A 20,118-nucleotide genomic window follows, 5' to 3' on the forward strand; every position below is an offset into this window, starting at 1 on the left:
CGACGAAAAGCCTACGACACTCGGTATTCCCAGCCGGTCACCCATGCAAGTACTAACCAAGCCCGACATTGCTTAACTTCCGAGATCGAACAAGATCGGGAGCATTCAACGTGGTATGGTTGTAGGCGATGAAGTAGTAGTCTATTCGGCTATTTGTATTTCGCAGTTGTTAGAAAACTCAGCAAAATCGAATGAAACGACGACGAAAAGCTTACGACACTCGGTATTCCCAGCCGGTCACCCATGCAAGTACTAACCGAACCCGACATTGCTTAACTTCCGAGATCGACGAGATCGGGTGCATTCAACGTGGTATGGTTGTAGGCGATAAAGTAGTAGTCTATTCGGCTATTTGTATTTCGCAGTTGTTGGGAAACAGAGCAAAATCGAACGAAACGGCGACGAAAAGCCTACGACACTCGGTATTCCCAGCCGGTCACCCATGCAAGTACTAACCGAGCCCGACATTGCTTAACTTCCGAGATCGAACGAGATCGGGTGCATTCAACGTGGTATGGTTGTAGGCGATAAAGTAGTAGTCTATTCGGCTATTTGTATTTCGCAGTTGTTGGAAAACAGAGCAAAATCGAAGGAAACGGCGACGAAAAGCCTACGACACTCGGTATTCCCAGCCGGTCACCCATGCAAGTACTAACCGAGCCCGACATTGCTTAACTTCCGAGATCGAACGAGATCGGGTGCATTCAACGTGGTATGATTGTAGGCGATAAAGCACTAGTCTATTCGGCTATTTGTATTTCGCAGTTGTTGGAAAACAGAGCAAAATCGAATGAAACGGCGACGAAAAGACTACGACACTCGATATTCCCAGCCGGTCACCCATGCAAGTACTAACCGAGCCCGACATTGCTTAACTTCCGAGATCGAACGAGAACGGGTGCATTCAACGTGGTATGGTTGTAGGCGATAAAGAAGTAGTCTATTAGGCTATTTGTATTTCGCAGTTGTTGGAAAACAGAGCAAAATCGAATGAAACGGCGACGAAAAGCCTACGACACTCGGTATTCCCAGCCGGTCACCCATGCAAGTACTAACCGAGCCTGACATTGCTTAACTTCCGAGATCGAACGATAACGGGTGCATTCAACGTGGTATGGTTGTAGGCAATAAAGTAGTAGTCTATTCGGCTATTTGTATTTCGCAGTTGTTGGAAAACAGAGCAAAATCGAATGAAACGGCGACAAAAAGCCTACGACACTCGGTATTCCCAGCAGGTCACCCATGCAAGTACTAACCGAGCTCGACATTGCTTAACTTCCGAGATCGAGTGCATTCAACGTGGTATGGTTGTAGGCGATAAAGTAGTAGTCTATTCGGCTATTTGTATTTCGCAGTTGTTGGAAAACAGAGCAAAATCGAATGAAACGGCGACGAAAAGCCTACGACACTCGGTATTCCCAGCCGGTCACCCATGCAAGTACTAACCGAGCCCGACATTGCTTAACTTCCGAGATCGAACGAGATCGGGTGCATTCAACGTGGTATGGTTGTAGGTGATAAAGTAGTAGTCTACTCGGCTATTTGTATTTCGCAGTTGTTGGAAAACAGAGCAAAATCGAATGAAACGGCGACGAAAAGCCTACGTCACTCGGTATTCCCAGCCGGTCACCCATGCAAGTACTAACCTAGCCCGACATTGCTTAACTTCCGAGATCGAACGATAACGGGTGCATTCAACGTGGTATGGTTGTAGGCGATAAAGTAGTAGTCTATTCGGCTATTTGTATTTCGCAGTTGTTGGAAAACAGAGCAAAATCGAATGAAACGGCGACAAAAAGCCTACGACACTCGGTATTCCCAGCCGGTCACCCATGCAAGTACTAACCGAGCCCGACATTGCTTAACTTCCGAGATCGAACGAGATCGGGTGCATTCAACGTGGTATGGTTGTAGGCGATAAAGTAGTAGTCTATTCGGCTATTTGTATTTTGCAGTTGTTGGAAAACAGAGCAAAATCGAATGAAACGGCGACGAAAAGCCTACGACACTCGGTATTCCCAGCCGGTCACCCATGCAAGTACTAACCGAGCCCGACATTGCTTAACTTCCGAGATCGAAAGAGATCGGGTGCATTCAACGTGGTATGGTTGTAGGCGATAAAGTAGTAGTCTATTCGGCTATTTGTATTTCGCAGTTGTTGGAAAACAGAGCAAAATCGAATGAAACGGCGACAAAAAGCCCACGACACTCGGTATTCCCAGCCGGTCACCCATGCAAGTACTAACCGAGCCCGACATTGCTTAACTTCCGAGATCGAACGAGATCGGGTGCATTCAACGTGGTATGGTTGTAGGCGATAAAGTAGTAGTCTATTCGGCTATTTGTATTTCGCAGTTGTTGGAAAACAGAGCAAAATCGAATGAAACGGCGACGAAAAGCCTACGACACTCGGTATTCCCAGCCGGTCACCCATGCAAGTACTAACCGAGCCTGACATTGCTTAACTTCCGAGATCGAACGATAACGGGTGCATTCAACGTGGTATGGTTGTAGGCGATAAAGTAGTAGTCTATTCGGCTATTTGTATTTCGCAGTTGTTGGAAAACAGAGCAAAATCGAATGAAACGGCGACCAAAAGCCTACGACACTCGGTATTCCCAGCCGGTCACCCATGCAAGTACTAACCGAGCCCGACATTGCTTAACTTCCGAGATCGAGTGCATTCAACGTGGTATGGTTGTAGGCGATAAAGTAGTAGTCTATTCGGCTATTTGAATTTCGCAGTTGTTGGAAAACAGAGCAAAATCGAATGACACGGCGACGAAAAGCCTACGACACTCGGTATTCCCAGCCGGTCACCCATGCAAGTACTAACCGAGCCCGACATTGCATAACTTCCGAGATCGAACGAGATTGGGTGCATTCAACGTGGTATGGTTGTAGGCGATAAAGTAGTAGTCTATTCGGCTATTTGTATTTCGCAGTTGTTGGAAAACAGAGCAAAATCGAATGAAACGGCGACAAAAAGCCTACGACACTCGGTATTCCCAGCCGGTCACCCATGCAAGTACTAACCGAGCCCGACATTGCTTAACTTCCGAGATCGAAAGAGATCGGGTGCATTCAACGTGGTATGGTTGTAGGCGATAAAGTAGTAGTCTATTCGGCTATTTGTATTTCGCAGTTGTTGGAAAACAGAGCAAAATCGAATGAAACGGCGACAAAAAGCCCACGACACTCGGTATTCCCAGCCGGTCACCCATGCAAGTACTAACCGAGCCCGACATTGCTTAACTTCCGAGATCGAACGAGATCGGGTGCATTCAACGTGGTATGGTTGTAGGCGATAAAGTAGTAGTCTATTCGGCTATTTGTATTTCGCAGTTGTTGGAAAACAGAGCAAAATCGAATGAAACGGCGACGAAAAGCCTACGACACTCGGTATTCCCAGCCGGTCACCCATGCAAGTACTAACCGAGCCTGACATTGCTTAACTTCCGAGATCGAACGATAACGGGTGCATTCAACGTGGTATGGTTGTAGGCGATAAAGTAGTAGTCTATTCGGCTATTTGTATTTCGCAGTTGTTGGAAAACAGAGCAAAATCGAATGAAACGGCGACCAAAAGCCTACGACACTCGGTATTCCCAGCCGGTCACCCATGCAAGTACTAACCGAGCCCGACATTGCTTAACTTCCGAGATCGAGTGCATTCAACGTGGTATGGTTGTAGGCGATAAAGTAGTAGTCTATTCGGCTATTTGAATTTCGCAGTTGTTGGAAAACAGAGCAAAATCGAATGACACGGCGACGAAAAGCCTACGACACTCGGTATTCCCAGCCGGTCACCCATGCAAGTACTAACCGAGCCCGACATTGCATAACTTCCGAGATCGAACGAGATTGGGTGCATTCAACGTGGTATGGTTGTAGGCGATAAAGTAGTAGTCTATTCGGCTATTTGTATTTCGCAGTTGTTGGAAAACAGAGCAAAATCGAATGAAACGGCGACGAAAAGCCTACGACACTCGGTATTCCCAGCCGGTCACCCATGCAAGTACTAACCGAGCCCGACATTGCTTAACTTCCGAGATCGAACGATAACGGGTGCATTCAACGTGGTATGGTTGTAGGCGATAAAGTAGTAGTCTATTCGGCTATTTGTATTTCGCAGTTGTTGGAAAACAGAGCAAAATCGAATGAAATGGCGACCAAGAGTCTACGACACTCGGTATTCCCAGCCGGTCACCCATGCAAGTACTAACCGAGCCCGACATTGCTTAACTTCCGAGATCGAACGAGATCGGGTGCATTCAACGTGGTATGGTTGTAGGCGATAAAGTAGTAGTCTATTCGGCTATTTGTATTTCGCAGTTGTTGGAAAACAGAGCAAAATCGAATGAAACGGCGACGAAAAGCCTACGACACTCGGTATTCCCAGCCGGTCACCCATGCAAGCACTAACCGAGCCCGACATTGCTTAACTTCCGAGATCGAACGAGATCGGGTGCATTCAACGTGGTATGGTTGTAGGCGATAAAGTAGTAGTCTATTCGGCTATTTGTATTTCGCAGTTGTTGGAAAACAGAGCAAAATCGAATGAAACGGCGACGAAAAGCCTACGACACTCGGTATTCCCAGCCGGTCACCCATGCAAGTACTAACCGAGCCCGACATTGCTTAACTTCCGAGATCGAACGAGATCGGGTGCATTCAACGTGGTATGGTTGTAGGCCATAAAGTAGAAGTCTATTCGGCTATTTGTATTTTGCAGTTGTTGGAAAACAGAGCGAAATCGAATGAAGAGGCGACGAAAAGCCTACGACACTCGGTATTCCCAGCCGGTCACCCATGCAAGTACTAACCGAGCCCGACATTGCTTAACTTTCGAGATCGAACGAGATCGGGTGCATTCAACGTGGTATGGTTGTAGTCGATAAAGTAGTAGCCTGTTCTGCTATTTGTATTTTGCAGTTGTTAGAAAACAGAGAAAAAACGAATGGAACGGCGACGAAAAAAAAGCCTACGACACTCGGTATTCCCAGCCGGTCACCCATGCAAGTACTAACCGAGCCCGACATTGCTTAACTTTCGAGATCGAACGATAACGGGTGCATTCAACGTGGTATGGTTGTAGGCGATAAAGTAGTAGTCTATTCGGCTATTTGTATTTCGCAGTTGTTGGAAAACAGAGCAAAATCGAATGAAACGGCGACAAAAAGCCTACGACACTCGGTATTCCCAGCCGGTCACCCATGCAAGTACTAACCGAGCCCGACATTGCTTAACTTCCGAGATCGAACGAGATCGGGTGCATTCAACGTGGTATGGTTGTAGGCGATAAAGTAGTAGTCTATTCGGCTATTTGTATTTCGCAGTTGTTGGAAAACAGAGCAAAATCGAATGAAACGGCGACGAAAAGCCTACGCCACTCGGTATTCCCAGCCGGTCACCCATGCAAGTACTAACCGAGCCTGACATTGCTTAACTTCCGAGATCGAACGATAACGGGTGCATTCAACGTGGTATGGTTGTAGGCGATAAAGTAGTAGTCTATTCGGCTATTTGTATTTCGCAGTTGTTGGAAAACAGAGCAAAATCGAATGAAACGGCGACCAAAAGCCTACGACACTCGGTATTCCCAGCCGGTCACCCATGCAAGTACTAACCGAGCCCGACATTGCTTAACTTCCGAGATCGAGTGCATTCAACGTGGTATGGTTGTAGGCGATAAAGTAGTAGTCTATTCGGCTATTTGAATTTCGCAGTTGTTGGAAAACAGAGCAAAATCGAATGACACGGCGACGAAAAGCCTACGACACTCGGTATTCCCAGCCGGTCACCCATGCAAGTACTAACCGAGCCCGACATTGCTTAACTTCCGAGATCGAACGAGATTGGGTGCATTCAACGTGGTATGGTTGTAGGCGATAAAGTAGTAGTCTATTCGGCTATTTGTATTTCGCAGTTGTTGGAAAACAGAGCAAAATCGAATGAAACGGCGACGAAAAGCCTACGACACTCGGTATTCCCAGCCGGTCACCCATGCAAGTACTAACCGAGCCCGACATTGCTTAACTTCCGAGATCGAACGATAACGGGTGCATTCAACGTGGTATGGTTGTAGGCGATAAAGTAGTAGTCTATTCGGCTATTTGTATTTCGCAGTTGTTGGAAAACAGAGCAAAATCGAATAAAACGGCGACCAAAAGTCTACGACACTCGGTATTCCCAGCCGGTCACCCATGCAAGTACTAACCGAGCCCGACATTGCTTAACTTCCGAGATCGAACGAGATCGGGTGCATTCAACGTGGTATGGTTGTAGGCGATAAAGTAGTAGTCTATTCGGCTATTTGTATTTCGCAGTTGTTGGAAAACAGAGCAAAATCGAATGAAACGGCGACGAAAAGCCTACGACACTCGGTATTCCCAGCCGGTCACCCATGCAAGCACTAACCGAGCCCGACATTGCTTAACTTCCGAGATCGAACGAGATCGGGTGCATTCAACGTGGTATGGTTGTAGGCGATAAAGTAGTAGTCTATTCGGCTATTTGTATTTCGCAGTTGTTGGAAAACAGAGCAAAATCGAATGAAACGGCGACGAAAAGCCTACGACACTCGGTATTCCCAGCCGGTCACCCATGCAAGTACTAACCGAGCCCGACATTGCTTAACTTCCGAGATCGAACGAGATCGGGTGCATTCAACGTGGTATGGTTGTAGGCCATAAAGTAGAAGTCTATTCGGCTATTTGTATTTTGCAGTTGTTGGAAAACAGAGCGAAATCGAATGAAGAGGCGACGAAAAGCCTACGACACTCGGTATTCCCAGCCGGTCACCCATGCAAGTACTAACCGAGCCCGACATTGCTTAACTTTCGAGATCGAACGAGATCGGGTGCATTCAACGTGATATGGTTGTAGTCGATAAAGTAGTAGCCTGTTCTGCTATTTGTATTTTGCAGTTGTTAGAAAACAGAGCAAAATCGAATGAAACGGCGACGAAAAGCCTACGACACTCGGTATTCCCAGCCGGTCACCCATGCAAGTACTAACCGAGCCCGACAATGCTTAACTTCCGAGATCGAACGAGATCGGGTGCATTCACCGTGGTATGGTTGTAGGCGATACAGTAGTAGTCTATTCGGCTATTTGTATTTCGCAGTTGTTGGAAAACAGAGCAAAATCGAATGAAACGGCGACGAAAAGCCTACGACACTCGGTATTCCCAGCCGGTCACCCATGCAAGTACTAACCGAGCCCGACATTGCTTAACTTCCGGGATCGAACGATATCGGGTGCATTCAACGTGGTATGGTTGTAGGCAATAAAGTAGTAGTCTATTCGGCTATTTGTATTTCGCAGTTGTTGGAAAACAGAGCAAAATCGAATGAAACGGCGACGAAAAGCCTACGACACTCGGTATTCCCAGCCGGTCACCCATGCAAGTACTAACCGAGCCCGACAATGCTTAACTTCCGAGATCGAACGAGATCGGGTGCATTCACCGTGGTATGGTTGTAGGCGATACAGTAGTAGTCTATTCGGCTATTTGTATTTCGCAGTTGTTGGAAAACAGAGCAAAATCGAATGAAACGGCGACGAAAAGCCTACGACACTCGGTATTCCCAGCCGGTCACCCATGCAAGTACTAACCGAGCCTGACATTGCTTAACTTCCGAGATCGAACGATAACGGGTGCATTCACCGTGGTATGGTTGTAGGCGATACAGTAGTAGTCTATTCGGCTATTTGTATTTCGCAGTTGTTGGAAAACAGAGCAAAATCGAATGAAACGGCGACAAAAAGCCTACGACACTCGGTATTCCCAGCCGGTCACCCATGCAAGTACTAACCGAGCCCGACATTGCTTAACTTCCGAGATCGAGTGCATTCAACGTGGTATGGTTGTAGGCGATAAAGTAGTAGTCTATTCGGCTATTTGTATTTCGCAGTTGTTGGAAAACAAAGCAAAATCGAATGAAACGGCGACGAAAAGCCTACGACACTCGGTATTCCCAGCCGGTCACCCATGCAAGTACTAACCGAGCCCGACATTGCTTAACTTCCGAGATCGAACGAGATTGGGTGCATTCAACGTGGTATGGTTGTAGGCGATAAAGTAGTAGTCTATCCGGCTATTTGTATTTCGCAGTTGTTGGAAAACAGAGCAAAACGAATGAAACGGCGACGAAAAGCCTACGACACTCGGTATTCCCAGCCGGTCACCCATGCAAGTACTAACCGAGCCCGACATTGCTTAACTTCCGAGATCGAACGATAACGGGTGCATTCAACGTGGTATGGTTGTAGGCGATAAAGTAGTAGTCTATTCGGCTATTTGTATTTCGCAGTTGTTGGAAAACAGAGCAAAATCGAATGAAACGGCGACCAAAAGCCTACGACACTCGGTATTCCCAGCCGGTCACCCATGCAAGTACTAACCGAGCCCGACATTGCTTAACTTCCGAGATCGAACGAGATCGGGTGCATTCAACGTGGTATGGTTGTAGGCGATAAAGTAGTAGTCTATTCGGCTATTTGTATTTTGCAGTTGTTGGAAAACAGAGCAAAATCGAATGAAACGGCGACAAAAAGCCTACGACACTCGGTATTCCCAGCCGGTCACCCATGCAAGTACTAACCGAGCCCGACATTGCTTAACTTCCGAGATCGAACGAGATCGGGTGCATTCAACGTGGTATGGTTGTAGGCGATAAAGTAGTAGTCTATTCGGCTATTTGTATTTCGCAGTTGTTGGAAAACAGAGCAAAATCGAAATAAACGGCGACGAAAAGCCTACGACACTCGGTATTCCCAGCCGGTCACCCATGCAAGCACTAACCGAGCCCGACATTGCTTAACTTCCGAGATCGAACGAGATCGGGTGCATTCAACGTGGTATGGTTGTAGGCGATAAAGTAGTAGTCTATTCGGCTATTTGTATTTCGCAGTTGTTGGAAAACAGAGCAAAATCGAATGAAACGGCGACGAAAATCCTACGACACTCGGTATTCCCAGCCGGTCACCCATGCAAGTACTAACCGAGCCCGACATTGCTCAACTTCCGAGATCGAACGAGATCGGGTGCATTCAACGTGGTATGGTTGTAGGCCATAAAGTAGAAGTCTATTCGGCTATTTGTATTTTGCAGTTGTTGGAAAACAGAGCAAAATCGAATGAAGAGGCGACGAAAAGCCTACGACACTCGGTATTCCCAGCCGGTCACCCATGCAAGTACTAACCGAGCCCGACATTGCTTAACTTTCGAGATCGAACGAGATCGGGTGCATTCAACGTGGTATGGTTGTAGTCGATAAAGTAGTAGCCTGTTCTGCTATTTGTATTTTGCAGTTGTTAGAAAACAGAGAAAAAACGAATGGAACGGCGACGAAAAAAAAGCCTACGACACTCGGTATTCCCAGCCGGTCACCCATGCAAGTACTAACCGAGCCCGACATTGCTTAACTTCCGGGATCGAACGATATCGGGTGCATTCAACGTGGTATGGTTGTAGGCAATAAAGTAGTAGTCTATTCGGCTATTTGTATTTCGCAGTTGTTGGAAAACAGAGCAAAATCGAATGAAACGGCGACGAAAAGCCTACGACACTCGGTATTCCCAGCCGGTCACCCATGCAAGTACTAACCGAGCCCGACAATGCTTAACTTCCGAGATCGGGTGCATTCACCGTGGTATGGTTGTAGGCGATACAGTAGTAGTCTATTCGGCTATTTGTATTTCGCAGTTGTTGGAAAACAGAGCAAAATCGAATGAAACGGCGACGAAAAGCCTACGACACTCGGTATTCCCAGCCGGTCACCCATGCAAGTACTAACCGAGCCTGACATTGCTTAACTTCCGAGATCGAACGATAACGGGTGCATTCACCGTGGTATGGTTGTAGGCGATACAGTAGTAGTCTATTCGGCTATTTGTATTTCGCAGTTGTTGGAAAACAGAGCAAAATCGAATGAAACGGCGACAAAAAGCCTACGACACTCGGTATTCCCAGCCGGTCACCCATGCAAGTACTAACCGAGCCCGACATTGCTTAACTTCCGAGATCGAGTGCATTCAACGTGGTATGGTTGTAGGCGATAAAGTAGTAGTCTATTCGGCTATTTGTATTTCGCAGTTGTTGGAAAACAAAGCAAAATCGAATGAAACGGCGACGAAAAGCCTACGACACTCGGTATTCCCAGCCGGTCACCCATGCAAGTACTAACCGAGCCCGACATTGCTTAACTTCCGAGATCGAACGAGATTGGGTGCATTCAACGTGGTATGGTTGTAGGCGATAAAGTAGTAGTCTATCCGGCTATTTGTATTTCGCAGTTGTTGGAAAACAGAGCAAAACGAATGAAACGGCGACGAAAAGCCTACGACACTCGGTATTCCCAGCCGGTCACCCATGCAAGTACTAACCGAGCCCGACATTGCTTAACTTCCGAGATCGAACGATAACGGGTGCATTCAACGTGGTATGGTTGTAGGCGATAAAGTAGTAGTCTATTCGGCTATTTGTATTTCGCAGTTGTTGGAAAACAGAGCAAAATCGAATGAAACGGCGACCAAAAGCCTACGACACTCGGTATTCCCAGCCGGTCACCCATTCAAGTACTAACCGAGCCCGACATTGCTTAACTTCCGAGATCGAACGAGATCGGGTGCATTCAACGTGGTATGGTTGTAGGCGATAAAGTAGTAGTCTATTCGGCTATTTGTATTTTGCAGTTGTTGGAAAACAGAGCAAAATCGAATGAAACGGCGACAAAAAGCCTACGACACTCGGTATTCCCAGCCGGTCACCCATGCAAGTACTAACCGAGCCCGACATTGCTTAACTTCCGAGATCGAACGAGATCGGGTGCATTCAACGTGGTATGGTTGTAGGCGATAAAGTAGTAGTCTATTCGGCTATTTGTATTTCGCAGTTGTTGGAAAACAGAGCAAAATCGAATGAAACGGCGACCAAAAGCCTACGACACTCGGTATTCCCAGCCGGTCACCCATGCAAGTACTAACCGAGCCCGACATTGCTTAACTTCCGAGATCGAACGAGATCGGGTGCATTCAACGTGATATGGTTGTAGGCGATAAAGTAGTAGTCTATTCGGCTATTTGTATTTTGCAGTTGTTGGAAAACAGAGCAAAATCGAATGAAACGGCGACAAAAAGCCTACGACACTCGGTATTCCCAGCCGGTCACCCATGCAAGTACTAACCGAGCCCGACATTGCTTAACTTCCGAGATCGAACGAGATCGGGTGCATTCAACGTGGTATGGTTGTAGGCGATAAAGTAGTAGTCTATTCGGCTATTTGTATTTCGCAGTTGTTGGAAAACAGAGCAAAATCGAATGAAACGGCGACGAAAAGCCTACGACACTCGGTATTCCCAGCCGGTCACCCATGCAAGCACTAACCGAGCCCGACATTGCTTAACTTCCGAGATCGAACGAGATCGGGTGCATTCAACGTGGTATGGTTGTAGGCGATAAAGTAGTAGTCTATTCGGCTATTTGTATTTCGCAGTTGTTGGAAAACAGAGCAAAATCGAATGAAACGGCGACGAAAAGCCTACGACACTCGGTATTCCCAGCCGGTCACCCATGCAAGTACTAACCGAGCCCGACATTGCTTAACTTCCGAGATCGAACGAGATCGGGTGCATTCAACGTGGTATGGTTGTAGGCCATGAAGTAGAAGTCTATTCGGCTATTTGTATTTTGCAGTTGTTGGAAAACAGAGCAAAATCGAATGAAGAGGCGACGAAAAGCCTACGACACTCGGTATTCCCAGCCGGTCACCCATGCAAGTACTAACCGAGCCCGACATTGCTTAACTTTCGAGATCGAACGAGATCGGGTGCATTCAACGTGGTATGGTTGTAGTCGATAAAGTAGTAGCCTGTTCTGCTATTTGTATTTTGCAGTTGTTAGAAAACAGAGAAAAAACGAATGGAACGGCGACGAAAAAAAAGCCTACGACACTCGGTATTCCCAGCCGGTCACCCATGCAAGTACTAACCGAGCCCGACATTGCTTAACTTCCGGGATCGAACGATATCGGGTGCATTCAACGTGGTATGGTTGTAGGCAATAAAGTAGTAGTCTATTCGGCTATTTGTATTTCGCAGTTGTTGGAAAACAGAGCAAAATCGAATGAAACGGCGACGAAAAGCCTACGACACTCGGTATTCCCAGCCGGTCACCCATGCAAGTACTAACCGAGCCCGACAATGCTTAACTTCCGAGATCGGGTGCATTCACCGTGGTATGGTTGTAGGCGATACAGTAGTAGTCTATTCGGCTATTTGTATTTCGCAGTTGTTGGAAAACAGAGCAAAATCGAATGAAACGGCGACGAAAAGCCTACGACACTCGGTATTCCCAGCCGGTCACCCATGCAAGTACTAACCGAGCCTGACATTGCTTAACTTCCGAGATCGAACGATAACGGGTGCATTCACCGTGGTATGGTTGTAGGCGATACAGTAGTAGTCTATTCGGCTATTTGTATTTCGCAGTTGTTGGAAAACAGAGCAAAATCGAATGAAACGGCGACAAAAAGCCTACGACACTCGGTATTCCCAGCCGGTCACCCATGCAAGTACTAACCGAGCCCGACATTGCTTAACTTCCGAGATCGAGTGCATTCAACGTGGTATGGTTGTAGGCGATAAAGTAGTAGTCTATTCGGCTATTTGTATTTCGCAGTTGTTGGAAAACAAAGCAAAATCGAATGAAACGGCGACGAAAAGCCTACGACACTCGGTATTCCCAGCCGGTCACCCATGCAAGTACTAACCGAGCCCGACATTGCTTAACTTCCGAGATCGAACGAGATTGGGTGCATTCAACGTGGTATGGTTGTAGGCGATAAAGTAGTAGTCTATCCGGCTATTTGTATTTCGCAGTTGTTGGAAAACAGAGCAAAACGAATGAAACGGCGACGAAAAGCCTACGACACTCGGTATTCCCAGCCGGTCACCCATGCAAGTACTAACCGAGCCCGACATTGCTTAACTTCCGAGATCGAACGATAACGGGTGCATTCAACGTGGTATGGTTGTAGGCGATAAAGTAGTAGTCTATTCGGCTATTTGTATTTCGCAGTTGTTGGAAAACAGAGCAAAATCGAATGAAACGGCGACCAAAAGCCTACGACACTCGGTATTCCCAGCCGGTCACCCATGCAAGTACTAACCGAGCCCGACATTGCTTAACTTCCGAGATCGAACGAGATCGGGTGCATTCAACGTGGTATGGTTGTAGGCGATAAAGTAGTAGTCTATTCGGCTATTTGTATTTTGCAGTTGTTGGAAAACAGAGCAAAATCGAATGAAACGGCGACAAAAAGCCTACGACACTCGGTATTCCCAGCCGGTCACCCATGCAAGTACTAACCGAGACCGACATTGCTTAACTTCCGAGATCGAACGAGATCGGGTGCATTCAACGTGGTATGGTTGTAGGCGATAAAGTAGTAGTCTATTCGGCTATTTGTATTTCGCAGTTGTTGGAAAACAGGGCAAAATCGAATGAAACGGCGACGAAAAGCCTACGACACTCGGTATTCCCAGCCGGTCACCCATGCAAGTACTAACCGAGCCCGACATTGCTTAACTTCCGAGATCGAACGATAACGGGTGCATTCAACGTGGTATGGTTGTAGGCGATAAAGTAGTAGTCTATTCGGCTATTTGTATTTCGCAGTTGTTGGAAAACAGAGCAAAATCGAATGAAACGGCGACCAAAAGCCTACGACACTCGGTATTCCCAGCCGGTCACCCATGCAAGTACTAACCGAGCCCGACATTGCTTAACTTCCGAGATCGAACGAGATTGGGTGCATTCAACGTGGTATGGTTGTAGGCGATAAAGTAGTAGTCTATCCGGCTATTTGTATTTCGCAGTTGTTGGAAAACAGAGCAAAATCGAATGAAACGGCGACGAAAAGCCTACGACACTCGGTATTCCCAGCCGGTCACCCATGCAAGTACTAACCGAGCCCGACATTGCTTAACTTCCGAGATCGAACGATAACGGGTGCATTCAACGTGGTATGGTTGTAGGCGATAAAGTAGTAGTCTATTCGGCTATTTGTATTTCGCAGTTGTTGGAAAACAGAGCAAAATCGAATGAAACGGCGACCAAAAGCCTACGACACTCGGTATTCCCAGCCGGTCACCCATGCAAGTACTAACCGAGCCCGACATTGCTTAACTTCCGAGATCGAACGAGATCGGGTGCATTCAACGTGGTATGGTTGTAGGCGATAAAGTAGTAGTCTATTCGGCTATTTGTATTTCGCAGTTGTTGGAAAACAGAGCAAAATCGAATGAAACGGCGACGAAAAGCCTACGACACTCGGTATTCCCAGCCGGTCACCCATGCAAGTACTAACCGAGCCCGACATTGCTTAACTTCCAAGATCGAACGAGATCGGGTGCATTCAACGTGGTATGGTTGTAGGCGATAAAGTAGTAGTCTATTCGGCTATTTGTATTTTGCAGTTGTTGGAAAACAGAGCAAAATCGAATGAAACGGCGACAAAAAGCCTACGACACTCGGTATTCCCAGGCGGTCACCCATGCAAGTACTAACCGAGCCCGACATTGCTTAACTTCCGAGATCGAACGAGATCGGGTGCATTCAACGTGGTATGGTTGTAGGCGATAAAGTAGTAGTCTATTCGGCTATTTGTATTTCGCAGTTGTTGGAAAACAGGGCAAAATCGAATGAAACGGCGACGAAAAGCCTACGACACTCGGTATTCCCAGCCGGTCACCCATGCAAGTACTAACCGAGCCCGACATTGCTTAACTTCCGAGATCGAACGATAACGGGTGCATTCAACGTGGTATGGTTGTAGGCGATAAAGTAGTAGTCTATTCGGCTATTTGTATTTCGCAGTTGTTGGAAAACAGAGCAAAATCGAATGAAACGGCGACCAAAAGCCTACGACACTCGGTATTCCCAGCCGGTCACCCATGCAAGTACTAACCGAGCCCGACATTGCTTAACTTCCGAGATCGAACGAGATCGGGTGCATTCAACGTGGTATGGTTGTAGGCGATAAAGTAGTAGTCTATTCGGCTATTTGTATTTCGCAGTTGTTGGAAAACAGAGCAAAATCGAATGAAACGGCGACGAAAAGCCTACGACACTCGGTATTCCAAGCCGGTCACCCATGCATGTACTAACCGAGCCCGACATTGCTTAACTTCCGAGATCGAACGAGATCGGGTGCATTCAACGTGGTATGGTTGTAGGCGATAAAGTAGTAGTCTATTCGGCTATTTGTATTTCGCAGTTGTTGGAAAACAGAGCAAAATCGAATGAAACGGCGACGAAAAGCCTACGACACTCGGTATTCCCAGCCGGTCACCCATGCAAGTACTAACCGAGCCCGAAATTGCTTAACTTCCGAGATCGAACGAGATCGGGTGCATTCAACGTGGTATGGTTGTAGGCGATAAAGTAGAAGTCTATTCGGCTATTTGTATTTTGCAGTTGTTGGAAAACAGAGCAAAATCGAATGAAGAGGCGACGAAAAGCCTACGACACTCGGTATTCCCAGCCGGTCACCCATGCAAGTACTAACCGAGCCCGACATTGCTTAACTTCCGAGATCGAACGGGATCGGGTGCATTCAACGTGGTATGGTTGTAGTCGATAAAGTAGTAGCCTGTTCTGCTATTTGTATTTTGCAGTTGTTAGAAAACAGAGAAAAAACGAATGGAACGGCGACGAAAAAAAAGCCTACGACACTCGGTATTCCCAGCCGGTCACCCATGCAAGTACTAACCGAGCCCGACATTGCTTAACTTCCGGGATCGAACGAGATCGGGTGCATTCAACGTGGTATGGTTGTAGGCAATAAAGTAGTAGTCTATTCGGCTATTTGTATTTCGCAGTTGTTGGAAAACAGAGCAAAATCGAATGAAACGGCGACGAAAAGCCTACGACACTCGGTATTCCCAGCCGGTCACCCATGCAAGTACTAACCGAGCCCGACATTGCTTAACTTCCGAGATCGAACGAGATCGGGTGCATTCACCGTGGTATGGTTGTAGGCGATAAAGTAGTAGTCTATTCGGCTATTTGTATTTCGCAGTTGTTAGAAAACAGAGCAAAATCGAATGAAACGGCGACGAAAAGCCTACGACACTCGGTATTCCCAGCCGGTCATCCATGCAAGTACTAACCGAGCCCGACATTGCTTAACTTCCGAGATCGAACGAGATCGGGTGCATTCAACGTGGTATGGTTGTAGTCAATAAAGTAGTAGCCTGTTCTGCTATTTGTATTTTGCAGTTGTTAGAAAACAGAGAAAAAACGAATGGAACGGCGACGAAAAAAAAGCCTACGACACTCGGTATTCCCAGCCGGTCACCCATGCAAGTACTAACCGAGCCCGACATTGCTTAACTTCCGGGATCGAACGAGATCGGGTGCATTCAACGTGGTATGGTTGTAGGCAATAAAGTAGTAGTCTATTCGGCTATTTGTATTTCGCAGTTGTTGGAAAACAGAGCAAAATCGAATGAAACGGCGACGAAAAGCCTACGACACTCGGTATTCCCAGCCGGTCACCCATGCAAGTACTAACCGAGCCCGACATTGCTTAACTTCCGAGATCGAACGAGATCGGGTGCATTCACCGTGGTATGGTTGTAGGCGATAAAGTAGTAGTCTATTCGGCTATTTGTATTTCGCAGTTGTTAGAAAACAGAGCAAAATCGAATGAAACGGCGACGAAAAGCCTACGACACTCGGTATTCCCAGCCGGTCACCCATGCAAGTACTAACCAAGCCTGACATTGCTTAACTTCCGAGATCGAACAAGATCGGGAGCATTCAACGTGGTATGGTTGTAGGCGATAAAGTAGTAGTCTATTCTGCTATTTGTATTTCGCAGTTGTTAGAAAACACAGGAAAATCGAATGAAACGACGACGAAAAGCTTACGACACTCGGTATTCCCAGCCTGTCACCCATGCAAGTACTAACCGAACCCGACATTGCTTAACTTCCGAGATCGACGAGATCGGGTGCATTCAACGTTGTATGGTTGTAGGCGATAAAGTAGTAGTCTATTCTGCTATTTGTATTTCGCAGTTGTTGGAAAACAGAGCAAAATGGAATGAAACGGCGACGAAAAGCCTACGACACTCGGTATTCCCAGCCGGTCACCCATGCAAGTACTAACCGAGCCCGACATTGCTTAACTTCCGAGATCGAACGAGATCGGGTGCATTCAACGTGGTATGGTTGTAGGCGATAAAGTAGTAGTCTATTCGGCTATTTGTATTTCGCAGTTGTTGGAAAACAGAGCAAAATCGAATGAAACGGCGACGAAAAGCCTACAACACTCGGTATTCCCAGCCGGTCACCCATGCAAGTACTAACCGAGCCCGACATTGCTTAACTTCAGAGATCGAACGAGATCGGGTGCATTCAACGTGGTATGGTTGTAGGCGATAAAGTAGTAGTCTATTCGGCTATTTGTATTTTGCAGTTGTTGGAAAACAGAGCAAAATCGAATGAAACGGTGACGAAAAGCCTACGACACTCGGTATTCCCAGTCGGTCACCCATGCAAGTACTAACCGAGCCCGACATTGCTTAACCTCCGAGATCGAACGAGATCGGGTGCATTCAACGTGGTATGGTTGTAGGCGATAAAGTAGTAGTCTATTCGGCTATTTGTATTTCGCAGTTGTTGGAAAACAGAGCAAAATCGACTGAAGCGGCGACAAAAAGCCTACGACACTCGGTATTCCCAGCCGGTCACTCATGCAAGTACTAACCGAGCCCGACATTGCTTAACTTCCGAAATCGAACGAGATCGGGTGCATTCAACGTGGTATGGTTGTAGTCGATAAAGTAGTAGTCTGTTCTGCTATTTGTATTTTGCAGTTGTTAGAAAACAGAGAAAAAACGAATGGAACGGCGACGAAAGAAAAGCCTACGACACTCGGTATTCGCAGCCGGTCACCCATGCAAGTACTAACCGAGCCCGACATTGCTTAACTTCCGAGATCGAACGAGATCGGGTGCATTCAACGTGGTACGGTTGTAGTCGATAAAGTAGTAGTCTGTTCTGCTATTTGTATTTTGCAGTTGTTAGAAAACAGAGAAAAAAAGAATGGAACGGCGACGAAAAAAAAGCCTACGACACTCGGTATTCCCAGCCGGTCACCCATGCAAGTACTAACCGAGCCCGACATTGCTTAACTTCCGAGATCGAACGAGATCGGGTGCATTCAACGTGGTATGGTTGTAGGCAATAAAGTAGTAGTCTATTCGGCTATTTGTATTTCGCAGTTGTTAGAAAACAGAGCAAAATCGAATGAAACGGCGACGAAAAGCCTACGACACTCGGTATTCCCAGCCGGTCACACATGCAAGTACTAACCGAGCCCGACATTGCTTAACTTCCGAGATCGAACGAGATCAGGTGCATTCACCGTGGTATGGTTGTAGGCGATAAAGTAGTAGTCTATTCGGCTATTTGTATTTCGCAGTTGTTAGAAAACACAGCAAAATCGAATGAAACGACGACGAAAAGCTTACGACACTCCGTATTCCCAGCCGGTCACCCATGCAAGTACTAACCGAACCCGACTATGCTTAACTTCCGAGATCGAACGAGATCGGGTGCATTCAACGTGGTATGGTTGTAGGCGATCAAGTAGTAGTCTATTCGGCTATTTGTATTTCGCAGTTGTTGGAAAACAGAGCAAAATCGAATGAAACGGCGACGAAAAGCCTACGACACTCGGTATTCCCAGCCGGTCACCCATGAAAGTACTAACCGAGCCCGACATTGCTTAACTTCCGAGATCGAACGAGATCGGGTGCATTCAACGTGGTATGGTTGTAGGCGATAAAGTAGTAGTCTATTCGGCTATTTGTATTTCGCAGTTGTTGGAAAACAGAGCAAAAACGAATGGAACGGCGACGAAAAAAAAGCCTACGACACTCGGTATTCCCAGCCGGTCACCCATGCAAGTACTAACCGAGCCCGACATTGCTTAACTTACGAGATCGGGTGCATTCAACGTGGTATGGTTGTAGGCGATAAAGTAGTAGTCTATTGGGCTATTTGTATATCGTAGTTGTTGGAAAACAGAGCAAAATCGAATGAAACGGCGACAAAAAGCCTACGACACTCGGTATTCCCAGCCGGTCACCCATGCAAGTACTAACCGAGCCCGACATTGCTTAACTTCCGAGATCGAACGAGATCGGGTGCATTCAAGGTGGTATGGTTGTAGGCGATAAAGTAGTAGTCTATTCGGCTATTTATATTTTGCAATTGTTAGAAAACAGAGCAAAACCGAATGAAACGGCGACGAAAAGCCTACGACACTCGGTATTCCCAGCCGGTCACCCAGGCAAGTACTAACCGAGCCCGACATTGCTTAACTTCCGAGATCGAACGAGATCGGGTGCATTCAACGTGGTATGGTTGTAGGCGATCAAGTAGTAGTCTATTCGGCTATTTGTATTTCGCAGTTGTTGGAAAACAGAGCAAAATCGAATGAAACGGCGACGAAAAGCCTACGACACTCGGTATTCCCAGCCGGTCACCCATGAAAGTACTAACCGAGCCCGACATTGCTTAACTTCCGAGATCAAACGAGATCGGGTGCATTCAACGTGGTATGGTTGTAGGCGATAAAGTAGTAGTCTATTCGGCTATTTGTATTTCGCAGTTGTTGGAAAACAGAGCAAAAACGAATGGAACGGCGACGAAAAAAAAGCCTACGACACTCGGTATTCCCAGCCGGTCACCCATGCAAGTACTAACCGAGCCCGACATTGCTTAACTTACGAGATCGGGTGCATTCAACGTGGTATGGTTGTAGGCGATAAAGTAGTAGTCTATTCGGCAATTTGTATATCGTAGTTGTTGGAAAACAGAGCAAAATCGAATGAAACGGCGACAAAAAGCCTACGACACTCGGTATTCCCAGCCGGTCACCCATGCAAGTACTAACCGAGCCCGACATTGCTTAACTTCCGAGATCGAACGAGATCGGGTGCATTCAACGTGGTATGGTTGTAGGCGATAAAGCAGTAGTCTATTCGGCTATTTGCATTTCGCAGTTGTTGGAAAACAGAGCAAAATCGAATGAAA

At 46.9% G+C, this 20,118-nt stretch overlaps 60 non-coding genes and 41 pseudogenes across 60 annotated transcripts; all 101 read right to left on the reverse strand.

Annotated features, from left to right (window-relative positions):
- Positions 1-8: 8 nt before the first annotated feature.
- On the reverse strand, positions 9-127 carry LOC144416425 (5S ribosomal RNA). The gene has a single exon (XR_013472318.1). It is a non-coding gene; the product is annotated as a 5S ribosomal RNA (ribosomal RNA).
- Positions 128-208: 81 nt separating this feature from the next.
- On the reverse strand, positions 209-326 carry LOC144418142 (5S ribosomal RNA; annotated as a pseudogene).
- An 81-nt stretch (positions 327-407) lies between these two features.
- On the reverse strand, positions 408-526 carry LOC144413720 (5S ribosomal RNA). The gene has a single exon (XR_013469611.1). It is a non-coding gene; the product is annotated as a 5S ribosomal RNA (ribosomal RNA).
- An 81-nt stretch (positions 527-607) lies between these two features.
- LOC144414553 (5S ribosomal RNA) lies at positions 608-726 on the reverse strand. Its single transcript, XR_013470443.1, has one exon. It is a non-coding gene; the product is annotated as a 5S ribosomal RNA (ribosomal RNA).
- Positions 727-807: 81 nt separating this feature from the next.
- On the reverse strand, positions 808-926 carry LOC144417469 (5S ribosomal RNA; annotated as a pseudogene).
- An 81-nt stretch (positions 927-1,007) lies between these two features.
- Positions 1,008-1,126, reverse strand: LOC144412074 (5S ribosomal RNA; annotated as a pseudogene).
- An 81-nt stretch (positions 1,127-1,207) lies between these two features.
- On the reverse strand, positions 1,208-1,316 carry LOC144412890 (5S ribosomal RNA; annotated as a pseudogene).
- An 81-nt stretch (positions 1,317-1,397) lies between these two features.
- Positions 1,398-1,516, reverse strand: LOC144415109 (5S ribosomal RNA). Its single transcript, XR_013471001.1, has one exon. It is a non-coding gene; the product is annotated as a 5S ribosomal RNA (ribosomal RNA).
- An 81-nt stretch (positions 1,517-1,597) lies between these two features.
- LOC144418291 (5S ribosomal RNA) lies at positions 1,598-1,716 on the reverse strand (annotated as a pseudogene).
- Positions 1,717-1,797: 81 nt separating this feature from the next.
- Positions 1,798-1,916, reverse strand: LOC144413721 (5S ribosomal RNA). The gene has a single exon (XR_013469612.1). It is a non-coding gene; the product is annotated as a 5S ribosomal RNA (ribosomal RNA).
- An 81-nt stretch (positions 1,917-1,997) lies between these two features.
- Positions 1,998-2,116, reverse strand: LOC144414697 (5S ribosomal RNA). The gene has a single exon (XR_013470586.1). It is a non-coding gene; the product is annotated as a 5S ribosomal RNA (ribosomal RNA).
- Positions 2,117-2,197: 81 nt separating this feature from the next.
- LOC144414803 (5S ribosomal RNA) lies at positions 2,198-2,316 on the reverse strand. The gene has a single exon (XR_013470693.1). It is a non-coding gene; the product is annotated as a 5S ribosomal RNA (ribosomal RNA).
- An 81-nt stretch (positions 2,317-2,397) lies between these two features.
- On the reverse strand, positions 2,398-2,516 carry LOC144412075 (5S ribosomal RNA; annotated as a pseudogene).
- An 81-nt stretch (positions 2,517-2,597) lies between these two features.
- LOC144412373 (5S ribosomal RNA) lies at positions 2,598-2,706 on the reverse strand (annotated as a pseudogene).
- Positions 2,707-2,787: 81 nt separating this feature from the next.
- LOC144417722 (5S ribosomal RNA) lies at positions 2,788-2,906 on the reverse strand (annotated as a pseudogene).
- Positions 2,907-2,987: 81 nt separating this feature from the next.
- Positions 2,988-3,106, reverse strand: LOC144414698 (5S ribosomal RNA). The gene has a single exon (XR_013470587.1). It is a non-coding gene; the product is annotated as a 5S ribosomal RNA (ribosomal RNA).
- An 81-nt stretch (positions 3,107-3,187) lies between these two features.
- On the reverse strand, positions 3,188-3,306 carry LOC144414805 (5S ribosomal RNA). Its single transcript, XR_013470695.1, has one exon. It is a non-coding gene; the product is annotated as a 5S ribosomal RNA (ribosomal RNA).
- Positions 3,307-3,387: 81 nt separating this feature from the next.
- LOC144412077 (5S ribosomal RNA) lies at positions 3,388-3,506 on the reverse strand (annotated as a pseudogene).
- Positions 3,507-3,587: 81 nt separating this feature from the next.
- On the reverse strand, positions 3,588-3,696 carry LOC144412374 (5S ribosomal RNA; annotated as a pseudogene).
- Positions 3,697-3,777: 81 nt separating this feature from the next.
- Positions 3,778-3,896, reverse strand: LOC144417723 (5S ribosomal RNA; annotated as a pseudogene).
- An 81-nt stretch (positions 3,897-3,977) lies between these two features.
- On the reverse strand, positions 3,978-4,096 carry LOC144417884 (5S ribosomal RNA; annotated as a pseudogene).
- An 81-nt stretch (positions 4,097-4,177) lies between these two features.
- LOC144415404 (5S ribosomal RNA) lies at positions 4,178-4,296 on the reverse strand. Its single transcript, XR_013471296.1, has one exon. It is a non-coding gene; the product is annotated as a 5S ribosomal RNA (ribosomal RNA).
- Positions 4,297-4,377: 81 nt separating this feature from the next.
- Positions 4,378-4,496, reverse strand: LOC144416077 (5S ribosomal RNA). Its single transcript, XR_013471971.1, has one exon. It is a non-coding gene; the product is annotated as a 5S ribosomal RNA (ribosomal RNA).
- An 81-nt stretch (positions 4,497-4,577) lies between these two features.
- On the reverse strand, positions 4,578-4,696 carry LOC144413722 (5S ribosomal RNA). The gene has a single exon (XR_013469613.1). It is a non-coding gene; the product is annotated as a 5S ribosomal RNA (ribosomal RNA).
- Positions 4,697-4,777: 81 nt separating this feature from the next.
- On the reverse strand, positions 4,778-4,896 carry LOC144416766 (5S ribosomal RNA). Its single transcript, XR_013472659.1, has one exon. It is a non-coding gene; the product is annotated as a 5S ribosomal RNA (ribosomal RNA).
- Positions 4,897-4,981: 85 nt separating this feature from the next.
- On the reverse strand, positions 4,982-5,100 carry LOC144418341 (5S ribosomal RNA; annotated as a pseudogene).
- Positions 5,101-5,181: 81 nt separating this feature from the next.
- On the reverse strand, positions 5,182-5,300 carry LOC144413723 (5S ribosomal RNA). The gene has a single exon (XR_013469614.1). It is a non-coding gene; the product is annotated as a 5S ribosomal RNA (ribosomal RNA).
- An 81-nt stretch (positions 5,301-5,381) lies between these two features.
- On the reverse strand, positions 5,382-5,500 carry LOC144412514 (5S ribosomal RNA; annotated as a pseudogene).
- An 81-nt stretch (positions 5,501-5,581) lies between these two features.
- Positions 5,582-5,690, reverse strand: LOC144412375 (5S ribosomal RNA; annotated as a pseudogene).
- An 81-nt stretch (positions 5,691-5,771) lies between these two features.
- On the reverse strand, positions 5,772-5,890 carry LOC144416483 (5S ribosomal RNA). The gene has a single exon (XR_013472376.1). It is a non-coding gene; the product is annotated as a 5S ribosomal RNA (ribosomal RNA).
- An 81-nt stretch (positions 5,891-5,971) lies between these two features.
- Positions 5,972-6,090, reverse strand: LOC144417885 (5S ribosomal RNA; annotated as a pseudogene).
- Positions 6,091-6,171: 81 nt separating this feature from the next.
- Positions 6,172-6,290, reverse strand: LOC144415405 (5S ribosomal RNA). Its single transcript, XR_013471297.1, has one exon. It is a non-coding gene; the product is annotated as a 5S ribosomal RNA (ribosomal RNA).
- An 81-nt stretch (positions 6,291-6,371) lies between these two features.
- On the reverse strand, positions 6,372-6,490 carry LOC144416078 (5S ribosomal RNA). Its single transcript, XR_013471972.1, has one exon. It is a non-coding gene; the product is annotated as a 5S ribosomal RNA (ribosomal RNA).
- An 81-nt stretch (positions 6,491-6,571) lies between these two features.
- On the reverse strand, positions 6,572-6,690 carry LOC144413724 (5S ribosomal RNA). Its single transcript, XR_013469615.1, has one exon. It is a non-coding gene; the product is annotated as a 5S ribosomal RNA (ribosomal RNA).
- An 81-nt stretch (positions 6,691-6,771) lies between these two features.
- On the reverse strand, positions 6,772-6,890 carry LOC144417483 (5S ribosomal RNA; annotated as a pseudogene).
- Positions 6,891-6,971: 81 nt separating this feature from the next.
- LOC144414540 (5S ribosomal RNA) lies at positions 6,972-7,090 on the reverse strand. The gene has a single exon (XR_013470430.1). It is a non-coding gene; the product is annotated as a 5S ribosomal RNA (ribosomal RNA).
- An 81-nt stretch (positions 7,091-7,171) lies between these two features.
- Positions 7,172-7,290, reverse strand: LOC144418003 (5S ribosomal RNA; annotated as a pseudogene).
- An 81-nt stretch (positions 7,291-7,371) lies between these two features.
- On the reverse strand, positions 7,372-7,490 carry LOC144414541 (5S ribosomal RNA). Its single transcript, XR_013470431.1, has one exon. It is a non-coding gene; the product is annotated as a 5S ribosomal RNA (ribosomal RNA).
- An 81-nt stretch (positions 7,491-7,571) lies between these two features.
- On the reverse strand, positions 7,572-7,690 carry LOC144412568 (5S ribosomal RNA; annotated as a pseudogene).
- An 81-nt stretch (positions 7,691-7,771) lies between these two features.
- On the reverse strand, positions 7,772-7,880 carry LOC144412376 (5S ribosomal RNA; annotated as a pseudogene).
- An 81-nt stretch (positions 7,881-7,961) lies between these two features.
- On the reverse strand, positions 7,962-8,080 carry LOC144416484 (5S ribosomal RNA). The gene has a single exon (XR_013472377.1). It is a non-coding gene; the product is annotated as a 5S ribosomal RNA (ribosomal RNA).
- Positions 8,081-8,160: 80 nt separating this feature from the next.
- Positions 8,161-8,279, reverse strand: LOC144417886 (5S ribosomal RNA; annotated as a pseudogene).
- Positions 8,280-8,360: 81 nt separating this feature from the next.
- On the reverse strand, positions 8,361-8,479 carry LOC144413725 (5S ribosomal RNA). Its single transcript, XR_013469616.1, has one exon. It is a non-coding gene; the product is annotated as a 5S ribosomal RNA (ribosomal RNA).
- An 81-nt stretch (positions 8,480-8,560) lies between these two features.
- LOC144413726 (5S ribosomal RNA) lies at positions 8,561-8,679 on the reverse strand. The gene has a single exon (XR_013469617.1). It is a non-coding gene; the product is annotated as a 5S ribosomal RNA (ribosomal RNA).
- Positions 8,680-8,760: 81 nt separating this feature from the next.
- On the reverse strand, positions 8,761-8,879 carry LOC144416079 (5S ribosomal RNA). The gene has a single exon (XR_013471973.1). It is a non-coding gene; the product is annotated as a 5S ribosomal RNA (ribosomal RNA).
- An 81-nt stretch (positions 8,880-8,960) lies between these two features.
- Positions 8,961-9,079, reverse strand: LOC144417403 (5S ribosomal RNA). The gene has a single exon (XR_013473296.1). It is a non-coding gene; the product is annotated as a 5S ribosomal RNA (ribosomal RNA).
- An 81-nt stretch (positions 9,080-9,160) lies between these two features.
- On the reverse strand, positions 9,161-9,279 carry LOC144416767 (5S ribosomal RNA). Its single transcript, XR_013472660.1, has one exon. It is a non-coding gene; the product is annotated as a 5S ribosomal RNA (ribosomal RNA).
- An 85-nt stretch (positions 9,280-9,364) lies between these two features.
- LOC144418004 (5S ribosomal RNA) lies at positions 9,365-9,483 on the reverse strand (annotated as a pseudogene).
- Positions 9,484-9,564: 81 nt separating this feature from the next.
- LOC144412192 (5S ribosomal RNA) lies at positions 9,565-9,673 on the reverse strand (annotated as a pseudogene).
- An 81-nt stretch (positions 9,674-9,754) lies between these two features.
- On the reverse strand, positions 9,755-9,873 carry LOC144412569 (5S ribosomal RNA; annotated as a pseudogene).
- Positions 9,874-9,954: 81 nt separating this feature from the next.
- Positions 9,955-10,063, reverse strand: LOC144412378 (5S ribosomal RNA; annotated as a pseudogene).
- An 81-nt stretch (positions 10,064-10,144) lies between these two features.
- LOC144416485 (5S ribosomal RNA) lies at positions 10,145-10,263 on the reverse strand. Its single transcript, XR_013472378.1, has one exon. It is a non-coding gene; the product is annotated as a 5S ribosomal RNA (ribosomal RNA).
- An 80-nt stretch (positions 10,264-10,343) lies between these two features.
- Positions 10,344-10,462, reverse strand: LOC144417887 (5S ribosomal RNA; annotated as a pseudogene).
- Positions 10,463-10,543: 81 nt separating this feature from the next.
- LOC144413940 (5S ribosomal RNA) lies at positions 10,544-10,662 on the reverse strand. Its single transcript, XR_013469830.1, has one exon. It is a non-coding gene; the product is annotated as a 5S ribosomal RNA (ribosomal RNA).
- An 81-nt stretch (positions 10,663-10,743) lies between these two features.
- On the reverse strand, positions 10,744-10,862 carry LOC144413727 (5S ribosomal RNA). Its single transcript, XR_013469618.1, has one exon. It is a non-coding gene; the product is annotated as a 5S ribosomal RNA (ribosomal RNA).
- Positions 10,863-10,943: 81 nt separating this feature from the next.
- LOC144415130 (5S ribosomal RNA) lies at positions 10,944-11,062 on the reverse strand. The gene has a single exon (XR_013471022.1). It is a non-coding gene; the product is annotated as a 5S ribosomal RNA (ribosomal RNA).
- Positions 11,063-11,143: 81 nt separating this feature from the next.
- On the reverse strand, positions 11,144-11,262 carry LOC144413729 (5S ribosomal RNA). The gene has a single exon (XR_013469620.1). It is a non-coding gene; the product is annotated as a 5S ribosomal RNA (ribosomal RNA).
- Positions 11,263-11,343: 81 nt separating this feature from the next.
- Positions 11,344-11,462, reverse strand: LOC144416080 (5S ribosomal RNA). Its single transcript, XR_013471974.1, has one exon. It is a non-coding gene; the product is annotated as a 5S ribosomal RNA (ribosomal RNA).
- Positions 11,463-11,543: 81 nt separating this feature from the next.
- On the reverse strand, positions 11,544-11,662 carry LOC144413730 (5S ribosomal RNA). Its single transcript, XR_013469621.1, has one exon. It is a non-coding gene; the product is annotated as a 5S ribosomal RNA (ribosomal RNA).
- Positions 11,663-11,743: 81 nt separating this feature from the next.
- LOC144416768 (5S ribosomal RNA) lies at positions 11,744-11,862 on the reverse strand. The gene has a single exon (XR_013472661.1). It is a non-coding gene; the product is annotated as a 5S ribosomal RNA (ribosomal RNA).
- Positions 11,863-11,947: 85 nt separating this feature from the next.
- On the reverse strand, positions 11,948-12,066 carry LOC144418005 (5S ribosomal RNA; annotated as a pseudogene).
- An 81-nt stretch (positions 12,067-12,147) lies between these two features.
- LOC144412193 (5S ribosomal RNA) lies at positions 12,148-12,256 on the reverse strand (annotated as a pseudogene).
- Positions 12,257-12,337: 81 nt separating this feature from the next.
- On the reverse strand, positions 12,338-12,456 carry LOC144412571 (5S ribosomal RNA; annotated as a pseudogene).
- An 81-nt stretch (positions 12,457-12,537) lies between these two features.
- LOC144412379 (5S ribosomal RNA) lies at positions 12,538-12,646 on the reverse strand (annotated as a pseudogene).
- Positions 12,647-12,727: 81 nt separating this feature from the next.
- Positions 12,728-12,846, reverse strand: LOC144416487 (5S ribosomal RNA). Its single transcript, XR_013472380.1, has one exon. It is a non-coding gene; the product is annotated as a 5S ribosomal RNA (ribosomal RNA).
- An 80-nt stretch (positions 12,847-12,926) lies between these two features.
- On the reverse strand, positions 12,927-13,045 carry LOC144417888 (5S ribosomal RNA; annotated as a pseudogene).
- An 81-nt stretch (positions 13,046-13,126) lies between these two features.
- Positions 13,127-13,245, reverse strand: LOC144413731 (5S ribosomal RNA). The gene has a single exon (XR_013469622.1). It is a non-coding gene; the product is annotated as a 5S ribosomal RNA (ribosomal RNA).
- Positions 13,246-13,326: 81 nt separating this feature from the next.
- LOC144415758 (5S ribosomal RNA) lies at positions 13,327-13,445 on the reverse strand. Its single transcript, XR_013471651.1, has one exon. It is a non-coding gene; the product is annotated as a 5S ribosomal RNA (ribosomal RNA).
- An 81-nt stretch (positions 13,446-13,526) lies between these two features.
- Positions 13,527-13,645, reverse strand: LOC144417889 (5S ribosomal RNA; annotated as a pseudogene).
- An 81-nt stretch (positions 13,646-13,726) lies between these two features.
- LOC144416488 (5S ribosomal RNA) lies at positions 13,727-13,845 on the reverse strand. Its single transcript, XR_013472381.1, has one exon. It is a non-coding gene; the product is annotated as a 5S ribosomal RNA (ribosomal RNA).
- An 81-nt stretch (positions 13,846-13,926) lies between these two features.
- LOC144417890 (5S ribosomal RNA) lies at positions 13,927-14,045 on the reverse strand (annotated as a pseudogene).
- An 81-nt stretch (positions 14,046-14,126) lies between these two features.
- On the reverse strand, positions 14,127-14,245 carry LOC144413732 (5S ribosomal RNA). Its single transcript, XR_013469623.1, has one exon. It is a non-coding gene; the product is annotated as a 5S ribosomal RNA (ribosomal RNA).
- An 81-nt stretch (positions 14,246-14,326) lies between these two features.
- On the reverse strand, positions 14,327-14,445 carry LOC144415599 (5S ribosomal RNA). Its single transcript, XR_013471491.1, has one exon. It is a non-coding gene; the product is annotated as a 5S ribosomal RNA (ribosomal RNA).
- Positions 14,446-14,526: 81 nt separating this feature from the next.
- On the reverse strand, positions 14,527-14,645 carry LOC144416691 (5S ribosomal RNA). The gene has a single exon (XR_013472584.1). It is a non-coding gene; the product is annotated as a 5S ribosomal RNA (ribosomal RNA).
- Positions 14,646-14,726: 81 nt separating this feature from the next.
- LOC144417891 (5S ribosomal RNA) lies at positions 14,727-14,845 on the reverse strand (annotated as a pseudogene).
- An 81-nt stretch (positions 14,846-14,926) lies between these two features.
- LOC144413733 (5S ribosomal RNA) lies at positions 14,927-15,045 on the reverse strand. Its single transcript, XR_013469624.1, has one exon. It is a non-coding gene; the product is annotated as a 5S ribosomal RNA (ribosomal RNA).
- An 81-nt stretch (positions 15,046-15,126) lies between these two features.
- Positions 15,127-15,245, reverse strand: LOC144416973 (5S ribosomal RNA). Its single transcript, XR_013472865.1, has one exon. It is a non-coding gene; the product is annotated as a 5S ribosomal RNA (ribosomal RNA).
- An 81-nt stretch (positions 15,246-15,326) lies between these two features.
- Positions 15,327-15,445, reverse strand: LOC144416119 (5S ribosomal RNA). The gene has a single exon (XR_013472013.1). It is a non-coding gene; the product is annotated as a 5S ribosomal RNA (ribosomal RNA).
- Positions 15,446-15,526: 81 nt separating this feature from the next.
- LOC144414591 (5S ribosomal RNA) lies at positions 15,527-15,645 on the reverse strand. Its single transcript, XR_013470481.1, has one exon. It is a non-coding gene; the product is annotated as a 5S ribosomal RNA (ribosomal RNA).
- An 85-nt stretch (positions 15,646-15,730) lies between these two features.
- LOC144416323 (5S ribosomal RNA) lies at positions 15,731-15,849 on the reverse strand. The gene has a single exon (XR_013472216.1). It is a non-coding gene; the product is annotated as a 5S ribosomal RNA (ribosomal RNA).
- An 81-nt stretch (positions 15,850-15,930) lies between these two features.
- On the reverse strand, positions 15,931-16,049 carry LOC144415675 (5S ribosomal RNA). The gene has a single exon (XR_013471568.1). It is a non-coding gene; the product is annotated as a 5S ribosomal RNA (ribosomal RNA).
- Positions 16,050-16,130: 81 nt separating this feature from the next.
- On the reverse strand, positions 16,131-16,249 carry LOC144416734 (5S ribosomal RNA). Its single transcript, XR_013472627.1, has one exon. It is a non-coding gene; the product is annotated as a 5S ribosomal RNA (ribosomal RNA).
- An 85-nt stretch (positions 16,250-16,334) lies between these two features.
- On the reverse strand, positions 16,335-16,453 carry LOC144416324 (5S ribosomal RNA). The gene has a single exon (XR_013472217.1). It is a non-coding gene; the product is annotated as a 5S ribosomal RNA (ribosomal RNA).
- Positions 16,454-16,534: 81 nt separating this feature from the next.
- On the reverse strand, positions 16,535-16,653 carry LOC144415676 (5S ribosomal RNA). The gene has a single exon (XR_013471569.1). It is a non-coding gene; the product is annotated as a 5S ribosomal RNA (ribosomal RNA).
- An 81-nt stretch (positions 16,654-16,734) lies between these two features.
- LOC144417611 (5S ribosomal RNA) lies at positions 16,735-16,853 on the reverse strand (annotated as a pseudogene).
- An 81-nt stretch (positions 16,854-16,934) lies between these two features.
- Positions 16,935-17,052, reverse strand: LOC144413035 (5S ribosomal RNA; annotated as a pseudogene).
- An 81-nt stretch (positions 17,053-17,133) lies between these two features.
- Positions 17,134-17,252, reverse strand: LOC144413734 (5S ribosomal RNA). Its single transcript, XR_013469625.1, has one exon. It is a non-coding gene; the product is annotated as a 5S ribosomal RNA (ribosomal RNA).
- Positions 17,253-17,333: 81 nt separating this feature from the next.
- LOC144414607 (5S ribosomal RNA) lies at positions 17,334-17,452 on the reverse strand. The gene has a single exon (XR_013470496.1). It is a non-coding gene; the product is annotated as a 5S ribosomal RNA (ribosomal RNA).
- An 81-nt stretch (positions 17,453-17,533) lies between these two features.
- LOC144415586 (5S ribosomal RNA) lies at positions 17,534-17,652 on the reverse strand. The gene has a single exon (XR_013471478.1). It is a non-coding gene; the product is annotated as a 5S ribosomal RNA (ribosomal RNA).
- An 81-nt stretch (positions 17,653-17,733) lies between these two features.
- LOC144418021 (5S ribosomal RNA) lies at positions 17,734-17,852 on the reverse strand (annotated as a pseudogene).
- An 85-nt stretch (positions 17,853-17,937) lies between these two features.
- Positions 17,938-18,056, reverse strand: LOC144417363 (5S ribosomal RNA). The gene has a single exon (XR_013473256.1). It is a non-coding gene; the product is annotated as a 5S ribosomal RNA (ribosomal RNA).
- Positions 18,057-18,141: 85 nt separating this feature from the next.
- LOC144413735 (5S ribosomal RNA) lies at positions 18,142-18,260 on the reverse strand. Its single transcript, XR_013469626.1, has one exon. It is a non-coding gene; the product is annotated as a 5S ribosomal RNA (ribosomal RNA).
- Positions 18,261-18,341: 81 nt separating this feature from the next.
- LOC144418051 (5S ribosomal RNA) lies at positions 18,342-18,460 on the reverse strand (annotated as a pseudogene).
- Positions 18,461-18,541: 81 nt separating this feature from the next.
- On the reverse strand, positions 18,542-18,660 carry LOC144412012 (5S ribosomal RNA; annotated as a pseudogene).
- An 81-nt stretch (positions 18,661-18,741) lies between these two features.
- LOC144414504 (5S ribosomal RNA) lies at positions 18,742-18,860 on the reverse strand. The gene has a single exon (XR_013470394.1). It is a non-coding gene; the product is annotated as a 5S ribosomal RNA (ribosomal RNA).
- An 85-nt stretch (positions 18,861-18,945) lies between these two features.
- LOC144412740 (5S ribosomal RNA) lies at positions 18,946-19,054 on the reverse strand (annotated as a pseudogene).
- An 81-nt stretch (positions 19,055-19,135) lies between these two features.
- LOC144414788 (5S ribosomal RNA) lies at positions 19,136-19,254 on the reverse strand. The gene has a single exon (XR_013470679.1). It is a non-coding gene; the product is annotated as a 5S ribosomal RNA (ribosomal RNA).
- An 81-nt stretch (positions 19,255-19,335) lies between these two features.
- LOC144414778 (5S ribosomal RNA) lies at positions 19,336-19,454 on the reverse strand. The gene has a single exon (XR_013470669.1). It is a non-coding gene; the product is annotated as a 5S ribosomal RNA (ribosomal RNA).
- Positions 19,455-19,535: 81 nt separating this feature from the next.
- LOC144414659 (5S ribosomal RNA) lies at positions 19,536-19,654 on the reverse strand. The gene has a single exon (XR_013470549.1). It is a non-coding gene; the product is annotated as a 5S ribosomal RNA (ribosomal RNA).
- An 85-nt stretch (positions 19,655-19,739) lies between these two features.
- On the reverse strand, positions 19,740-19,848 carry LOC144412741 (5S ribosomal RNA; annotated as a pseudogene).
- An 81-nt stretch (positions 19,849-19,929) lies between these two features.
- Positions 19,930-20,048, reverse strand: LOC144413736 (5S ribosomal RNA). Its single transcript, XR_013469627.1, has one exon. It is a non-coding gene; the product is annotated as a 5S ribosomal RNA (ribosomal RNA).
- Between the last annotated feature and the right edge of the window lie 70 nt (positions 20,049-20,118).

Source organism: Styela clava, chromosome 15 (assembly GCF_964204865.1).
Source record: "Styela clava chromosome 15, kaStyClav1.hap1.2, whole genome shotgun sequence".
Classification (NCBI taxonomy): Eukaryota; Metazoa; Chordata; class Ascidiacea; order Stolidobranchia; family Styelidae; genus Styela; species Styela clava.